The 20,187-nt window shown below is 36.4% G+C and overlaps 1 protein-coding gene and 1 long non-coding RNA gene across 2 annotated transcripts in view; one reads left to right on the top strand and one right to left on the bottom strand.

The window, feature by feature from the left end:
• The window catches only part of LOC132916338 (uncharacterized), a 39,701-nt gene extending 30,632 nt beyond the window's left edge, over positions 1–9,069 (top strand). Inside the window, exons 3-4 of the long non-coding RNA XR_009660075.1 lie at positions 7,166–7,328; positions 7,927–9,069. This is a non-coding gene — a long non-coding RNA (uncharacterized LOC132916338). The remainder of the gene's footprint in view (positions 1–7,165; positions 7,329–7,926) is intronic.
• The window catches only part of LOC132916337 (UPF0489 protein C5orf22 homolog), a 335,224-nt gene that overhangs the window by 109,840 nt on the left and 205,197 nt on the right, over positions 1–20,187 (bottom strand). The window lies entirely within an intron of this gene.

Genomic DNA, 20,187 nt, shown 5'->3' with positions numbered 1-20,187 from the left:
CAATGACGGCAATAAACGTCGCGAAATTGTCTTTCGATTACCACATCATAGTAACAGGAAGAGATAATACATTCTCAAAGCCTACGCAATCATGATCGCTCGTCAGTCGAAATTTTAGGCTTGCTCGACATGGGAACGAGGGAAAGAATTGGCCGTGATCGTTAACATAATAGTGCAACAAGTAGGACTGGAATGATTTAATGTAGCACGTGATTACACAGGAAATTCGCAATTTCCATACGGTCTTGCCACCGCAACGTTCAACGACACACCGACTCACAAAAGAAAGCAAATTGCCATAAAACGTGCCTTCGTGTGCTTGCTTTTTCATTAAAATTGCAAGAACCTACGTAGCACTGCGCGAAGAAAAAAAGTGGTTGGGTCGATCGAGACCTGTTAACCCTTCGAGTCCTAAATTTCTAGAATAAACGACAATATACAATTTTCGTAAGGAAAAAGGTAAATGGAAGGAGAAAATGAAACGACTGAGAAAGAAGAAGCAACAACGATAACAGAAATGCCGAGGAAACGTCGCGTTGCGTTATGACGAATGCGAATGGAAGTGATCGTTTCCCGTTATTATACGAGAACTCTGTAATAATCGGTGTAATTCTCGTTTCTCGTTCAACTGTAAGAAATTATATAGACGTGTATAAATCAACAGGCATGCAGACCATACGGAGGGAAACAAATACGAATGCGTGTAATTATTGTCTTTGCAGATGGAAACAATAAGCTGAAACCGAGCGTACAGAATGTTGCTTCGTACGTCTGCAGATTGATCTTTCCTCAAACGAGAAATTGTATTATCTTTTTAAATTAATTCGTGTTTTATATTTGTGTGTAGAATTAATTCGTGAAGCCAGAAAAATTAATTTGCAAGGCTTCAAAATTAATCTCATTGAGATGTAAATCTAAATAAAATGAAATTAATAAATTCGAAAGAGATGAACCTTAAATTCAAAAATCGTTAAATTAAGAACGTGAGAATTAAGTATTAAGAATTTACAAATTACAAATCGAGCAAAGTATCGCAAGATCTTTTCGTTCGAGTTTCAGATACGTGTTTAATAGAATATGACAGCAGCGGAAATGAGTCTGTTTCTGCAGCAAGAACGCATAATCGATAGAAATAGCTTATCTTATGGTATCTGTCCATAACAAATCACAATCTTAAACCCGATTGTAAACCGATTTAATCTTTTACAATAACACAATTAAAAACTGATTACTCTCTGATAATGAGTTTCTGTGTACTAAATACATTGTGAGCATACACTATATATTTCGCGAACGATAAATTACGAACTTTTGTCAAATAATTTACAACATTGCAAGGAAAGATATAAGGGAATACATTGTTAAAAATTAATATATCGGAAAATTAACAAACTGAAAAATGAATATTGCCAACAACTACATTAAACTAATATCGGTGTTGAATAAATAACAGTAAATACAATTAATTATTACATATACGTAATTTAAAATTAAACAACAACGATCTCTTGAAACTGATATATTAATACATGGAATTTTTGAAATAAATAAATTTAAGGAAATATACGTTGGCGTCTAAACAAGTGATACTAAATGATAGTGGGCGAATCACTTTACAGTAGCTATTTTGTAAAATTGTCCCGATAACTCGTCTAGGAAGTAGGTAGCCATCCGGGTGTCTACAAAGAATTTCAACCGGTTTCAAAACGGTAGCCAGTGAACTCGATTCCTATGATTTAACAAAATTACAATTTACCCACTACTTTTTCTTCCTCTTCACCCATCATCCGCATCTCCCTGTTTTTGTTCGATCTGAAACTCCATTTCATCGAGTCCGGTTTCAATAAACAGCGGTTAAACACCTTGGCATACGTATACTTGATGGTAATATTTTAAAGCCGAAGAATGTTATTTTGCGTTCACGATATTTTTATAACAGTTTAAAACACAATCGTAATTTTCGGACAGTAATTCAGAGTAATTTTATATTATTTTCTCTAATTTTCCTCGGTAGTTTTACTCTTCTGTTGCTTTTGTACTACGGGGATCATCATATTACGACTTAACATAATACTTTCAAGGATATTTCTATTCAGAATTTCAAACATTTTCTGTTTCGTCTATTAGGTATGAGTTTAACAGTGCATCGATAACCATACCAATAATTACAATTACATGCGAAGAATTATTAATATGTCAGGATTAAAATTTCAGCGAATCAATATCTAAACAATTTGTAATTCGCCAAAAGCATATTCATAAATTACAATGACAACTATTGGTATCCATTTCATCATCACCTGTAATTATTAACAAACAGCGACATCAAATTCCAAGCCCCACTCGACAATCCAACGTTATCAAATTCTCTCTAAAATTCGAAAAACAAAAAATTTCCGTACTTTGAGCGCACAGAATCGATAATCATAAACGCGACTGCACAATACAGCGACTGTGCATGGAGGAGAGGGATCGACCGACAGACAAGCGGGAGAAACGAGAATGGCCAACGCGTGCAACGATCCAAACAATGACGCGGTAGTCGACGAACCCGTTCCTCGAAATATCAGCGATATTTCCTGGAATGGCTGTCTTAAATGGACCAAACGCAGTCCCGATATCTTGCAGCAGAAAAATAAAAACAAAAGAAAAGATGAGAGGAGAGCGAAAGAAACGAGAGAAGAAAAATGAAGAGAAAGAAGAAAGTTCAAATCCTTCGAGATGCTTTCTTTCTTCGCCATGCAACGATTTACGGTCAACGACTCGTCGATCCTCTCCCGTTTGAGCTTTTAAGATTACCCTCTGTCAATGCCACGAGAAATTACCATTGCCGCCACTGTCGGCCGTTATTATCGAGATTACGGATCATTATCGTTCTGTGCGGCGAGTCGAGCAAAAAAAGTTCATTTATCGTGGATCAAGACGTTGGACCGCGAGAGACGAGCATGAATTATTCAGCGAGATCGATTCGTTTGGTAAATCGTGGCCACGATTACGCGTCATACGCATCTTCGCCATTCGCTCTCCCTTTCTCTTTCTCTGTCTGTCCACGGATAAATTAGACCGAATAAGCGGGTTCCACGGATCGTCGCGTTGCAAACGTTCGAGGATCGTGGCAACAAGGTTGCGATTGATACGTTGTGCAACTGGAGAAAATTGGACGAGAGCGGATCTGTTCGCAGAAACATTCGATAAACGCAAAGGACACACCAGATAGACGTTATGTTACGCTAAATAGATGCTGTCAACCGCTTTTTTGCCATATGGTTTTACGAAGAATTCCGTAGTTTGTCGGAAATACATGATAATCGGTTTTGCTTTGCTCCGATGAAATTGGTATCATCCGTGAATAATTACAAATTATTAGAGTGCGTTGAAATTAAAGTAGTTGTAAAAGTATACTTGAGCTACAGTGGAAGGAAGATCTTTTCCAAGAGATAATTCGCATTCTTTAGTGCGCGCATAGTTTTATTATTAGAAAATATTTTATACGTCAATTGCATTCTAATGGTGGTTGTAAGAAGTAGCTTTTGCGTCTAGACGTAAATTATTCAGCGATGCTAATAACGTATATGTATGTAACTATTAATAGAAAACTTCTAAGTATGCACAATGTATGCTTCACACTAGGAAATTGTTATTAAAATATATCCTATCTCGTATTTTTATAGAAAAGATAATTACGGGGAATCGATTAGTAAAAAAAGAACTAACATATTAATTTATATTTCCTGATAACACGCTAAATAATACACACTATTACAAGGAAAGATAGATTTGCTACTCTCCACTACATAGTTGACGATAAATAATTTTGAATTCTTGCGCTTCATCGTCAACATCTTATTCCATAATACCGTTAGACACGATGAGTTTTATCCTCGAGTTTCACGTTATTAATTTTCCTGATTTTTTCGAATCGTTTTTTGAGATTTCCTTACACGTGCAAACTTATATTCGAAAAACTCTAAGTACTTGGATGACTTTAAAAGATTAACATATCGTAGTTCACAATGAGATCGTCTCGGAGTAAGCTACTTACTTGAGAAGTTACTTGAAAATTTCACAGGTTCCTGAATAAATTAATACGAGACACCCTGTATTAACTCGTTTAACTTACAGGGTATAATAGAATTATTATATATCTGAACTCTTCCAATTGTAACAAAATTTCAGTCAACTTTTGATTACACGAACTCCTGCTCTTGGCATCTGCTCATTTGAACTTTAATTATATTTGTCTCCTGATGAGCTTAAATGAACGAAATTCTGTTTTAAGATTATAGCACAAAATTCTCTCAAATATCCAACTGCGATAATAAAGTAGCTACAAAAACTATCGATACAGTCTTGTATTTATTCTAAGATTTACATATTAATTAATCAGCCTCAAGTACAAGTATATTAAAGTGATGGGAAAAGTTGAATCCCATGAAAATGAAATATACGAAGTCTGATAAAGATACGCTTCGCTGGAAAATAAGGATACGTGGCAATACGTTTCGTAGCCATTGTACACACCGAATTTCTGAAACGTAACGAGATCTTCGAACCACCAACCTCGCCATCGCTAAAGCACCGATAACGTGAAGCCGCAAGAACGCGTCTCATTGTTCTCGAAAGACGAAAAGAAGCTGCTATCGAAGCAAAGAGTATCATTACGGAAGACGTTCGATAAACGAATCGCAAGAAACGTCCGTATCGTTGGACGTGCTTCTGCTCGGCGATCCGTACTCCTCCTCGTTCTCGTAGCTAGAATCAAATCGTTAGACATTCCTCCGCGTGGTCCTCGTGAACGAACGATTGAGACGTTCAGCACGGCGACTCGTGTGGCGCATACAAGGGGAGTCCTTGTTACCGAGTCGCCAGTCGCGAGTTGCATGCTTGGTAATCTTTCTCGAGCACGGCTGCAAAAAGCAGCGGCCATTTAACGAAGCTTAAAAACAAATCTCCGCGTTGTACCCGGTACACTTTGCTTCTCTCTCTGTTGGCCGACGTCTCTATATCTGTATGTGTCTCACCGTTCCTCTCGACGAACCGGCGGACACGCGAGAGAACGTATCACAATGCCTAACGAGTACCCTCGTGCTTGATGCGTCTCGCGCCGGACTACGTACTGCCATGTTTCTAAAGACACACCGAGTGCTTGTTCTGTTAAGCGCTTCCCTATTTTACTGTTTCGCTTGTTACCTTCGTTCTTTTTTTTCGGATTCTCCAGAACTTTTTCTCGTTTTGTCCTTTTGGTTGTTTCTTCGAGGGATTACGCTTTAACGATCGTACGTGGGAACTGCGAGATGAAACGTCGCAACGGGCAGTGGAAGATTTCGGTGAAATTATGTTTTGTTCGTTATGTTAATTTCTTGGAGCGTCGAGAATTTGTTCAATCGTTTTGGAAAGAAAATACCGCTGCGTTTGCTTGTTACGATATATTTTCGCAGAACGTGGAGAGTTTCTTCGCTCATTTTGTTCATAATTACGAAAGTTACGTCCGTAATGGAATGGTAATAATACACGAGAGTGAAGATTTGTGTGCAGCGATTGAAAATTTTAATATCGTATTTTATATTCGTTACGATTTTTTTTACGAACGAATGAGAAGTAATACGCGACAATCGAAGACTTTGAAAGGTTTTACAAAGCAATTGTGTAAGCCTTTGTGTGGCTTCATAAAGGAAACATATGGCTCTGTAAAAATTGAGAAACTGTGAATCGATCGTTTAAACACGATCTAATCTTCGTTCCATAAATTCTAAATAAAACAAAATTGCTATACCGAAGGTGTTTTCTATTAATAGCGTTGTATAACCTGTGAACTACGAAAACTAGTCTATAAAATGAAGATATTATATAAATATAATCACAATGAAAATTAAAAGGAATTTTAATAGCAATTAAGCAGACTTTTTCACATTTTGACACCATTTTATATAATTTGGACAATAAATTAAAGAAAATCTTTATGTCTATCCTTCTACAGTTAATTACATTTATATCGTATTAATAACTATTAAAAATGTGATTTGTATCGTTTTTCTATTTCACTAGTGTTATTGAATATATTTTTATTCCAAGAAAACAGCGGAATTAATGTTGAACGATAAAGCAGGTAACTAATTCAGGTGAATCTAAAGCGTACTCCCTACAATTGAATACTCTGTAATATTATTCAAGAGTGACCTTAAAGCTTGTTTATGCTGTAAGAGACAATAGTTCATTCGGACCGTATAATCAAGGTCTGAATTGTGGCTCATAAATCATTTAAACAATTCAGGTCGTTGACAAATTCTTTGCTCTTAAATATTATACGGTAAACTGGTTGTCGCCCACGCATTCACCAGGTAGCTATCGAGTTTTGTGTACAATGTAGCTGAAACGTGCACGAGACATTCATTCTTGATTTAAACACGAGGTTGCCACTTTGTATCGTAGTATAAGATAGGAGCGTGTTAATTTCTCTAACTTGCCTTTCGTTTATTGCATTTTCAATTTCGCTGACTACCTTGTAGTACTCTAAAAGATTCTTTCTATGGTATTCGTTTCACGAATGATCGACAAATATACATTCAAGCATCGTAAATTATTGGATAAGTAGTATAAAAAGTAAATCACGATTATAATAATTGGTAACAATTAAATTGGTTAAACCTCGTTCTAGAGCATTCAACGTTTGTTGCTTATTTTCATATTTTGTGAGATTGTTCGAGGAAAATATGAAAAAATACCACCCTTAAGGTTAAAATTAGATGTTTCTTGGAAATGAAGAAATTCAGTGGTATTTTACTCTGCTTATTGATATCGAATAAGATAGAATCGTGAAAGAAATATGTGGGTTTCGTTTTCAAAGTTACTTCACCTCTGTCTACAGCTCAATACCAATAGTATGAATAATGTAACTTCACGAGTTCTCTCGTTGCATTTCTTCTCTGCACATTTATCCTTTCGATTATCAAACTCTAAATCTAAATTCCTGTAAATCAACGTGCTTACTAATAATTCTCTTGGTGAACGTAATCTCGCAATAAGAATAATACAATCTGCCATATCTAGAAAGCAATACTGTAACATAAAAAAATTCCTAAAGCAGCTATTTCTCGCTTCAAGTAAGAAGTTTTAATTCTCAAGTACAACGTATTTTCGCATTAACAGAGCAACTTTCTCGAAGCAGCGTGGCAATGCAAAATTCCCGGTATCTCTCGGAAAACTAACTCATCGGAGCGTACAGCGGCGAGGAAGCACGGTTGAAATGATATTTCTCGTTGCGCCTCTCCTACGGGATCCTCGTGGCGAAACATGGCGTCTTCGCGTACAGACGAACGGCCACCATAAAGGTACCTAAGATTTCCATGAAACGGAATTCTCCTCGTTATCTCGTCGACGATGCTGCCTCGGGCCATCTCTCGATCTCGCGTGATAAATTGCACGCGAACGCACGTGCGTGTACCAACGAGCACATTCCACGTATGCCCACATGCGTAATTTTGAGAAAAAGGGAACAAATTCCGAATCGAAAGTACCGCATTGATTATAATGATAAAGTGAACCAGATACTAATTAAATAACGAAATCATTACGCGTTGCCTACTGGATGGTGGTCGATGGATTTATCAAAGTTTGTTCGAGTTTCTTTTTCTTTCCCCTTGAATGAATGACAAAAGATGAAACAAATGTTTTATAGAATAAGATTTTGAATTTGTAGAGTCGAGTGCTTTTGTGTTGGATATGAGTTTTGGATATAAATTGGACATAGATAATTCCTATCAAAAGTATAATACGTATGACGTTATGTCGTATAATACGATTCGGTCAAACTTCGAAATTTATTTACGTTTAGGTAGTTAAGATGGTTGTGTAGATTTGAGTGTTATTTGTTTATGAATTATAAAATTTGATAATAATAATTTTAATACGAATAGTTTTTCTTTCCAGGTTCAAAACGAAGAATGATCGTGGCATTTATGCGGTCTAAGAGTTTCGATTGACGTTTGAAATCTCGTTGATTCTATAAATTAATAACGCGTCAGCAATTATAAATACGCAACAAAATTTTATCAAAAGCAATTGAAATTGTAGTAAAAAAACAGACCACAGTATCGTATAGATATATGCGCAGAGTTTATGATTATAAATTAGTATTGATGCGCTACCGATGGAAATGACATTTCATGAAATATAGGCTAAAGAAAATGTAAAATATGCAACAACGTTGTATTGTTTAATGAAATTAAACTGAGAAGACATATCTATCTACCGTTATTATAAAATACATATTCATCAAATTCTTCGCTAAAATGGACATGCGCGTTTCTTTTTAATAAATAAATAAATAAATAAATTTACCGTCGAATAACTATGTAAAATATGTTTATGCTACGTTAGCAACAACAATAATTTTGTAATATGAACGTGAGATATTTATATTTTTTGGAAAATGCGTTGAATGTGTATTGAATGAATTAAAACATGCATTTTAACAATATCTGCAATTAAAATTTTTTTCAATACGAATACGAAGTACCATGGAGGAATAATTAATACGAACGCTTTCAGGAAATAATTAATATTGACATTACTAAAAACCATATTTTAGAGGAAAAGTATCAGACGAAAACACGCGAGCTTTATTTTCTCCGTCAATTAAAATGTTACACAAAAGAGCTGTCGCATTCAAATAATAAAAAGCTATTCGTTCCAAATTGATTTCGTACACATATCTATACACTTTTCATCTGGATTTTCACGACGAAGTCTAGAGAATACTCTAATTATTCGTTCAATTGGAAGAACATTTTCATATGTATCAAAATAAATTCGCTCGCTAAATGAATATATTTTCATCTTCTTGTCACCAAAAATATACCAAACACACCACAAACGACCAATATTGAAATTATTACGTATCGTATCTCGGTGGCAAATAAGTATTGATTTCATACGTATGAATTTTGCTGCCTGTATCCAATCACATTAAAAACATTTCCCATTAAATAACAGCAGCAATAAATTTCGAAAATTGGTAGAACATTCGTTTAAAACGTTAAATTTCATTATTGGAATAAAAATATACGATTATATATGTATGTATATATACATCTGGTATACTGAATATTAAATTTTTTAACATTTATTTCAAAAAGTATGTTCTGTATTAATCTAAATATCTCCAAATATCTTTTTACGATATTCACCAAATAATTTAACACCCTGTTTCATATTTAGATTCTATATATTAATTCAATCTTCGTATTACACGTCTCTATTTATCTATTATTTCAATTGTCTACTTAGAAAATAGTGTTAAATATGAAAAACGTTAAAAATCGCGAAAGATATACAAAAATGCCCTTACAATGACTATGATAACAAATGTGTGTGAATTAACGTCAAACCTTCTTTATATTCAGCAGAGAGTACAAGCCTTTTTGAAAAATAGGAATGCAGATGAAAAATATGTATATCCAAAGTCTCATCCTTTCTTTTAAAAGATTAATGTCAAAAATTTCCATTCGATCGAATTTCATAAGAGATGGTTGTTGTGCAAGAACGAAGCAGTTTCGCGATTTACTTCTATGGAGAATGTAGCAACAAATCGCACGGCAGGATCAAATTGCAAACTTACGCCCACGCGCGCATTTTGCGGCACGCTTTGCCGTCACATGTGTAAAAGGTTGAAAGCTCGTTCGCTCGAGTTGACACGTACGAGCATACGTAGGCAGCGGTTCAAGATTGAAAACTATAGCTCGATATACAGGCCAAAAGGCACGGGGAATAAAGCGAAATTCGCACTTTTCGAGCGGCCTAGCTCCGTTACGACGTGCGTGGGTTGCGTCACGATGGATTACGAAGACCGCGAGATTGCATTCAATGATCCGTATTGTGCATTATAATGTAGAATCTTGATGCGAACAAATGGAGCGGTATAACTACATTTCTGAGAAAAATCCACACGAAATTAGGTTACATTTCTTAGGTTAAATTGTGTATAAATTTAGAAGATTACGAGAGGATTTATTTGTGATAAAATCCTGATGTAATAATTAATCTTCTATGATTAAGAGAATAGTTATGTCGTGAAAAATTAATGGCTTCGTTTATAAGCCAATGCCAAGAGGAACTAATCCTTATAGAATCTAAGTAATCATAAAAATATAACAAAACGTTGTGAAAGTTGACAAATTATATTGTAAAAAATTCCAACGAATCAGTTTGTTCCTCGTTTATTGTTAAATGTATTCTATGCATTATTACGATGAAGTAACGCTACTTTATACACTTGTATTTTAAGGATCTTTGGATACTAATCTTTCGCCACTTATTTTCGAACATGTACACATGAAACATTCAAAGAAAATTGAACCACGTGTTAATTCACCGAATGTACAACACGATAGAAGAATAAAATCTAGCATTCTAAATGTAACATTTAAAAATATACACAAAATCCAATTCAAATTTTTTGCTTAAAATAATAACTCAATATATTCTTTTGTTTTTGCTCTAACCGATATTAATAATTCATTTCTTTGAACAACTTTAAATTCAACGTATCTTTTTTCTACTCGCAACCCACGTACAATCCCGCTCGCATCAACTGCAAAGCACGATTCTTTAACATTTGCCACTTTGTTTCTCCTATTCAGGAACTGACTGCACAAAGTAGCTAACACGTACTTGGTGTACGTGCCTTGCATTTAGCTACAGGTTACTGTCAATAACCTAACAAAGCATGCATAAACGCCTGTCGTCCATGATATCCAACCTCGTTCACAAACGAAACATTCCGCTCTTTTGCAAGCATCCTTGCGAGCCTAACGTCTTGCCATCTCACAAGCAACTCATAGCTTTCATCTCATCAATCATTCGTTAATTATGCAACCAGTTGTACCACAGCTTCTATACACTCACCGCTTCGCGGACAGTTCAGAAGGTTCTTGCTGTATTTTTCGAAAACTTTGCTCTACCGGAGTCTGTGCGAGCTTTCACAGGATGGAAATACGTAAAGAAATCACGTGTATCATTATCTACCGCTTCTCCACCCCTGCTAAGACGAAGTTTCTTCTTCCTTTCTGCTCGACTCCACCTCGCGTCTTCATAATTCATACGTCCCGCCTAATGGAGATTTAATTTTGCCCAGTTACCACGGTCCCCACGGTCCGTTTTCATGGCTTTCTTCGAATCCCTCTTTTTCCACTTTTCTATCGCCGCTTTCCTTTTCTTCGGAGACCTTAATGTGTTTTCGTGCTCGTCGTTCGATTCGTTTAATCGTTTGATTCCTTGGATCGGATTTCGTGAGACGAGAAGTCGGAATTCTTTATGGGTGTATCTTGTTAGTGGTTAACTTGTTTACATGCTTGATAAATTCGTAAGATTTGGTAAATTCGTGAATCTGTTAATTTTAATTTAGTGGAATTGTGGGTTACTTTGAGCTGAATCATTCTGGTACTAAATTTTCCTGCATCATTTTTATGTACAATATGTAGGTGTATTTTATAGCATGACTTTAGTTTCTAAAGGCAAGTGACAAAAAATTCATCTAGATTTAATAAAAATTCGTTTTTATTTAGTTTTTAGTTTCATTTACAAAAGTTGATTGTGGATACTAAATACAGAAAATTGTTTGTTTCGTTGACTGAGTGAAAGTGTTCTCAAATTTCCATTTTTCTGTAATTTATCTTGTACTCTATACTCATAGACAGATAGTTTGCATAAGATGTGTAATACAAATTAGAATTAAATACCCTGAAATTAACCCCAGCACACAAACATTCCTAACTTTAACTTTAACTTTTTAAGGATTGTCACGTAGGATTTATTTAGATAGAAAACAAAAATCTGACAAACGATGTAAATTTCGCGAACATTTGTACTAGAAAAATATTATATAACGTTTCTGTTTTACGCTACTAACTGAAATCTAATGTGGATTGCTCTAATCGCTTACGCTCTACGCTATCGATTACGCGATGAGTTAACAAATCATCATAAAATCACAAGGTTAAAATCCTAGAAATATCCTTAAACTCGTGTCTACTCAATTATGACAATCGTATTTCACAATAAAAGAAATACAAAACAAAAGACGAATCCACATCTCGTTTTCGTCTTATGCGAAATCAGTTCACGATTTACTATAAGATGACCGTTGCCTCTTCCGCGTTTCGAGAATGAAGGAAGGACCTTCTTATTCCTTGTCTAAGGTTCGCCATGCCCGACCAGGTTGATCCTGGCGTTCAGTTAGTAACTCAATCCTCACCGAGTAAGGCTTTTCCCGGTGCTGACCGGCAGTGTCGGTTTATTTGCTTAGGAGCTCGTTAAGGCTAATCCACGTCTATTTACGCCGATCGATAAGCGATCGAACGGTAAGTACCGGTGTCGGCGATACCTCGAACACCTTCTACGAACGCGAACAGAAATCACGGAACGGATTGAATGGGAATTCAATTCTTTTTCTCCGATTCGACTGAATTCCATCGACGTTTCTGTAACTGGTAACGTTGAATCGACTTTTAGTTTCTTCTATATTCTTCCTATTGTTTTTCTTTGTATTTTACGACAATATTTTTTCGTTGCCATAAGAATCCTGTTTTGCTTTATGTTGCAGCGTTGAAGAATCAGGCAGGAATTTTTTAAAAATTCGTTTTTAAGTTGTGTATCATATCTTGCACATTTTGAAGCTTTCTAGTACGCATATTTTAATTTCAGCACACTTTACAAAGACACGCACTATCACTAATTAACGAGGAAGATTTTCACCTCCCATTCTTTAGGAAAAAGATGCAAAATGATAAAGTTGTTAAACGGATGAAGCTTAGACTGGATTGTTCGTAGTTAGAATTATGAAGATTCGCAGAAAAACGATTTATAAGAAAAAGAGTGAAAAAGGTTTCGTACTTGGAGAAACATTCGCTAAAATTCAAACACACACTGTATGATTTATTAGCCTCGAACATTAAAAATCTCCCGAACACTTTGATTTTATCAAATAATAATTCACGCGATATCTGTACCATTGACATTTCCACAGTATAATACGAAACTATAAATTGTATCTTATTCCCCGTATCCTATTATACGCAATATATTTATTAACAATCCATTACTTATAACTTTAACTTATCTTTTGTATCTAGTGTCACAATAAAACAAACGAATATTTTTTAAACTGATCTTCTCATAGTTCGAGCTTTACTATTGTAAATAAATTACACTGTGAAGAGGTTAAAAAGTATAAGATAATCGTATAAAGTGAACAAAACTCGCGAAAGACGAAAGGCGAGGAGATTCGCGGCAGACCGACAGAAAACTGATCGAGTGGCCGATCTTCGACTGTGCCTTCCACCTGGACAACCTGAGAAGGGGTTGCAAGGAACCCGCCCTTGGGGTTTAACGTGCCCCACAGCTCGTACACGCCAGTGTAGAACCTGCGTCGGTTCCCCTCTTTCTAAATCGAAACGACGTCGATATCCCATTCGGTATGTCCCAATGCTCTCGATCGTCGTGATCTATTGATCCCCACTCGACCTTTGCGTGGTAATCGTATATTTCATTGGGCGAATTGAAAGCACCAGGCTCGTTTCTATGTTTGCTCGAAGGGCCGATTGTTGTGTCGCGAGTCTCATTGTCGAGCAACGACTTTACACTGAGAGGAACGGGGGAGATTTCTCAGAAGTTAACGCGTTCTCCAAGAGTCTGTGGCTAATAGTTGTGGAAACGAACAGGTACGTAATAGATGAGAATAAGAAAATAGAAATAAAGTACGAAGTTTATCGAAGCTTATCGGAGAGAAATAAAATATCGTAAAGTAGGTGTCTTTTTTTCAAATAATTGCTATTTCCTAGCAACAAAGTATGGAAGATAGAGATGAGTTTATTAAAGTCGATCTTGCGTTTTTTCTTTCTTTTTGTAATTTTATTAAATGATTAGAATGGGCGTAGTCGTATTGTGAAAATACAATTTGTAAGAATTGTTGTATATTAAAGTATCTAGCTTAATAAACGTTACTTGATAATTACAGCGTGACAATTTTTATAACATACCCACAGATACACATTTACTTGGATACGGAGCAATAACTTCGCAAACTTTTACGTATAAGAAAGAAATTAAAAAAAAATGTATACTTCGCGTGTCATTAAATAAATTAAAAACTCCAGGACTAAACGAATTAAATACTGTATCAGTAACTGTTAAAATTCATTTCTTCAATATCCATTTCTCGTCATGGGGCTAAATTGTTAGCAGGAAAACGTATTAGAAGAGAAGATTTAAAATAGCTGGATCTGGCTAATCAGAATTTGAACACGAAGATAAAATCGACACTCGGCAAACGTTCCTCGTACGTACTCTTCGAATAGGAGTACCTTGGACGAACAAAGGAAAAAATACCAATTTATTTAAAGTACCAGATTCATCGAATAGAAGATTGATTATTTCTCGTTTTCTTACATAATTTTTCCCTCTTTTCTCTTCGTCGTTTTTATAAAAACGCGCCTCCTGCATCGCACCTTCTCAAGTACCTAAGGTATATGCGTCGAAGAACGGATTTGTAGGCTCGGTCGCGATCGACGGGGCGCGATCTAATGATCCATGATCGATTGCCAGGCATCGATCGCGGTAATAGGTATAATGAGAGAGCGATATTACGATGCAACGATAGTAATCGGCGATCACGCGGGATGTCTTTAAAATTCTCTTTGCAAACGGTGAATGCGCGGTTTCTGGTGACGTAATCGCTGCATGGGATCTGCTCTGACACAGGATAGAGGCCGGGATTCGATTCTTACATACCCATATATCGTGGCTCTCGTTTTGGTCGTTCGATTCTTTCACGTGGAAGACAGTATTATTTGATCGATAGATTGCGTGATTGAAATGATTGATCGGGCGAAGTAATTGGGAGATACATTACATTCGATGGAATGATATTTTTTTTTCTCTTACCCAAACACGTCTAACGCGTTTCTCTTTCTTCGTACGGAGTATGAAGAATAGTTTCGCTTCTACCTCGATTCTAGTCGTAACATTTAGTGGTATACGCAGTAGCTATAATAACAAAGCATATCTGCATGTATATTGCGCGTATTAATTTCTACATTTCATTTTCTTGACATAAATCTCTTGCGTACTCGCGTTAAAGTATGTACCTTCGGACGATGGAAGGTTTAACAAGTGTGGATTCGTATGATTGATACACGTGTATACGTATTAGCGTTTAAAAATATCCAGGCATTTGTTCAATTTCAGACTCGATTTAATTTCGTTGCAAGATCACAGATAAATCATAGAATGTCACGATACGATAAAATTAATTCCCGAAAGCTATTGTGTGCTAAGATACAAATGTCAAATTCAATGAACTGTTTTGATCTTTATACACTCCATTATATTCAGATTGTTTTATTCCTAAGTTATAGATCAGCTATGTAAGATATGTTTCTAGAACCGATATGATATGGTATGATTAATTCGAGCTTATTTAATATCAGTAGACAGATAAATCAATGATCAGGTTGTTGATTTCAAGGTACGTCAATTCGTACGTAATATCAATCATAATTTGTAATTGTCCACGAAAATGACAAATACAGCGTTTGATCGTTGATTTGCCATTAATTTATGTAGTTTAGTAATATCCATGTACAGTAGCGGACAAAAGTTTAAGACGATGATTTGTAAACCGGATTACAAACATCTTATACGCATATTGTTCTTCTATTCGGTTTGTCTCTTTGGAATAACGTAGCTGTATGTTTGACCTTCGTAACCTCAGACAGTCAGTTGTTAAATACAAACAATGTAGGAGTTACAACAGTTAGTTACCGCCTAGCACTTGGAAACAGTGGACATTAGTTTAAGACGATCTGTGTAAAACGTGAGTACGAGTACAGTTTTTGAACATTTTGATTCTGGAATGTCAAAATCATTGTTTAGTGTACCTTTTATTGCTTAAAATTCATTTAGGTAGGAACAGACTATGGGTAAATCAAAGAATTTACTTGAAAACGAAAGGGAACAAATCGTAAGGCTGCGAAAGCAAAGTAAAACCTTCACCGAAATAGCAAATATAGTGAACAGGTCAGAAACAGCTTGTAAACAAGCTTGGTATAAATGTTTAAAGACAGGCATGTATTGCGATCAACCGAAAAACGGAAGACCACGGAAAACAACACCGAAAATGGATCGCCGGATTCATCGATTGAGCGAAAAGGATCGTTTTCGTAGTGCAAATAATATTGCTGCGGAGATAAACTATGAAAACGATACACAAATTAGTGCTAGAACTGTTAGGAGAAGATTAGAAGACTTTAACTTAAGAGGACGAAAACCCCAAAAGAAACCACTGCTGAGTTCTAGGAATCGAAAAAGACGACTTGCATTTGCTAAAGCTCATAAGCATTGGACAAGTGAAGATTGGCAAAAGGTATTGTTTTCTGACGAATCGAAATTCAGTCGCGTCTCTTCTGACGGGGTACGGTACGTTAGACGTCGAATTGGCGAAAGTTTGAAAACACAGTGCGTTTTAAAAACTCTTAAACATGGTGGTGGCAACGTTATGGTGTGGGCGTGTTTTTCTCGAAGCGGCCCTGGTCCGATATGTCGTATCAATGGAATTATGGACCGTTTTCAATACAAGGACATACTCAAGAACACAATGTTACCTTTTGCACGCAACAATATGAGTGATGATTTTATTTTTCAAAATGATAATGATCCGAAGCACACGGCTCGGGTTGTGAAACAGTTTTTTCAAGAAGAAAATATCACCGTGCTGCCGTGGCCGTCGCAATCACCAGACATTAACCCAATCGAGAATTTGTGAAGCATCATAAAAAAGACAGTACAAGGTTATAAACCGAAAAATTTAAATGAACTTTACTCTACGATTGAAACAGCCTGGAATAATATTACGGTAGATTAATATAAAAAATTAATAGATTCTATGCCAAGAAGATGTACCGAAGGGATAAGAAATAACGGATATTGAACAAAATATTGAATTTAAACAAAAATTGTGTATATTTTTTAACCAAAAATTAATATTTTTTGTATAGTCTTAAACTTTTGACCGACGAAATATTATACAGATTTCGTTCCTTTTTTATAACTTAGCTATTGAGCAAAATATCAAAATGAAATTTTTTTTCTAAGTGTACAAACAAATGTACAATTAGTTAATACCAAAAGTAGAACACCGTATTTATATTTTTTATGGAAAGTAAATCAATTATTTATTTCTTCCATTTCGTCTTAAACTTTTGTCCGCTACTGTATACTGTTACTGCAGATCATCCGCAATATACGTGTAATCGCTTGTGTACAAATACCGTTTCAGAGTATCTATTTTATATCAGCGTTTGATACTTCTATTACAACATACTGTATAAAATACAATATATAAAATATGATATATAACGCTAGAAAATATAACACATCGTGTCGTGTCTTCAAAACTTGAACACAGTCAACCAAAGAAACGGACCATTGCTGTAATCCCACCGTTACAAAAACATAATACACCAGGTTCCATTAGCCTTACGACCTCTGCAACCGGGCTTCCAACTGCTCGTCTCACAAATCACAATTATTCAGCATATTCGTAAATCTCGAAACAAGTCCTGCCTTCCTGTTTCCGTCTCACTCTCCGCCATAGAAAAATTAAAACCGTCCTCGCGTATCTTTTACCCTGATCGTGCCTTCTAACCTAACCGCTTGGAAAAGAGCCCCGAGAAGAAGAGCCTGAGAAAGTTTCTAACCAAAAAATATGCCTCTACCACCGGGCATATTTTTTTCTTTCTCGACATGCAAATTAGGAAAGAAAGGGTGAGGGAAACACGGGGTTTCTCCTTTCGAACCAACGATTCGTCCCGTCGAGAGGGAAAGAGAGAAGCGATCAACCCCCGAGGTGGAACACCATCGAGTTTCGTCGACCGTTTTCCAGCACGGTGCATAAAAAGCCGGCGCTAATTATGCGAGGACACATACCTGGCTCCGGTGAGACATTAATGCTAAAGTTGCGGTATTATACGCGTGACAAGCCGCGTATACGCTCATTGGGGACACAACGTGGTTCAGGGTGGTGCATGCGCGCCAGTGTTATAGAGTATATACCTGAAGCGCGGGAATGTCACAGACAATGCGGCACGTTAGGATACACGCAGAAAATTCTGTTTCCGCCTGTCAGCCATCAACGTCGTTACGGTTCGTTAGTTGCTACATTTATATTAATCACGAGCCGCCGTGGATGCTCGCTGTTCCTCGGCTTCTCGGTTGCGCTCCTCTTTCAACGGCTGACCCCAAACACTTCCGGACTGACTCGCCGATTTAAGAGAAGTTGAAACTAGCGACCAGAGTATATTACCAGCCAGTTCGAATCTAATTACAAGCTTCGAACATTTTATACGGCACACTGACAGGAGAAAATTCTACTTATAAATTGATTTGGACCTAAATGAGGTAGCATCGAACTGTTTATACGATAGAACGTCGTTTATCTGGAACAAAATTTTAGTTAGCGCTGGATTAACTGAACTTCTGCCGATCGAATCCGCTTATCGGAACGAGATAATGTCTGCTATGCGAACGAAAAATAACAAGTAGAGGGGAAAATGAGCGAACTGCAATTGTGCACACTGTTTGTCCTTCGACAAGTCAAGGCAAATGCAGTTCTATTGCAAGCACTTTGAGAAATACAAGTATGTGAGTGTGTGAGTGGTTACCCTTTTAGAAACCCAATTATCTGGCTAAACAATAATAATGCAACAATAGTTGAACTGAATCAAAATATGAACGAATGTTTGCTTAGTTCGCAAAAAGAATGGTACGACGTTTCAGCCAAGCTTTCTTTCTAGAAATTTAATTTCCTTAATCGTCGCAATGACGGCAGCTTATTAAAGCAGGAATTATACTCGCGAGTTTGCATTATACGTACAGTACACATTATGGCTACCTTCTTGGATTTAATGAGATGCTACATATAATTACGCTCTCCGCGCGTACGAGTACGTAACATTCGAATAATGAAGTCATGGCATCCACATGTCATTCACATTTCATACCAGTCGTTTCAGTCAGTTTCAACCTTTCACGGTGCTTTGCAAATCAACATGCGACACTCTCGATTATCACCCAGTTCGAGCTGCAAAGAGAGAAGAGGAAACCGGTTTCCAGATGCTCGTTTCGTTTTATTTCTACCTTCAAAGTTTTTCCTCCGTTTCCTCTTTAACCGTTTGCCAGCGTTAATATTCCTTGAAAGACATTGACGTTATACGTCTTTTTACGGACAAACCAATATAACGTTTGAAATAATTCGAAATTTAAAACCAAATATTAGGTATACTGCTTCCGCAAGTTCCCTCGTCCAATTATTAATAGCGTGTCTGTTAAAACAATAGATGTAACGCGTTATTCTTTTACCATTCAAGATGTTAAGAAAATCAAATTCTCTGGAGAAAAGTAATTTCAACCATTTACGATTAAAAGTTGTTTGCTCGTGGGAGGAAAGAGTCGAAACCCATTAGTATTTTTTCGTCGTAAATAAAATGAACGATTTGAAACGGATGACAATAAATGATTTGATGTTGCTGCAATGCTGTGCTGATAAAATATACGGATAATACAAAGATAGGAAAATAAAATAAAATTAAATTAAAAGGGTGTACCGTACGAACGTCAACGCAAATAAATATTAGATAACAAATATGAAATGAAAATGTAACTGATATAGATATCGAACGAATATTATTTGCTTCGATAACGCAAATGAAACGAAGAAAATTTTAATGATTAACGTCTCGAGTTAAACTTAAATTCCTCATACATTTCTCGAACCATTGACGATCCCAGCAGTGACCTAATAGAAGCGAAAGTTCCACGTAATTCTAACCAAAGAATTCTCGAGCACCTTTTGGCAAGAGGCTCTCTTTCTCTTTGGCCCTTTCCGAAAGGAGCACGCCCCTTTTCTCATGCTAACTTCTCTTCGAGCGGAGGCACGAAAAGGAGAACTTTTCAGATTTAAATCGGGACGCGGATGCGTACGTAGGCCAGTCAGCATTTGCATGACACTGTGAGTTAAAAACTACGACGTTCACAGTGGCACGCACGAATACAACTTGCAAGAATAAATGTGAAGTACGCTGCTCATTGTCGGTCAAAAGGGGTTACTACCTGTGCGAGATTAACGGTGGAAACTCA

This window comes from Bombus pascuorum, chromosome 2 (assembly GCF_905332965.1).
Source record: "Bombus pascuorum chromosome 2, iyBomPasc1.1, whole genome shotgun sequence".
In the NCBI taxonomy this organism is placed as follows: domain Eukaryota; kingdom Metazoa; phylum Arthropoda; class Insecta; order Hymenoptera; family Apidae; genus Bombus; species Bombus pascuorum.
Note: the sequence above shows the minus strand (reverse complement) of the source record. Positions and strands in the feature narration are given on the sequence as shown.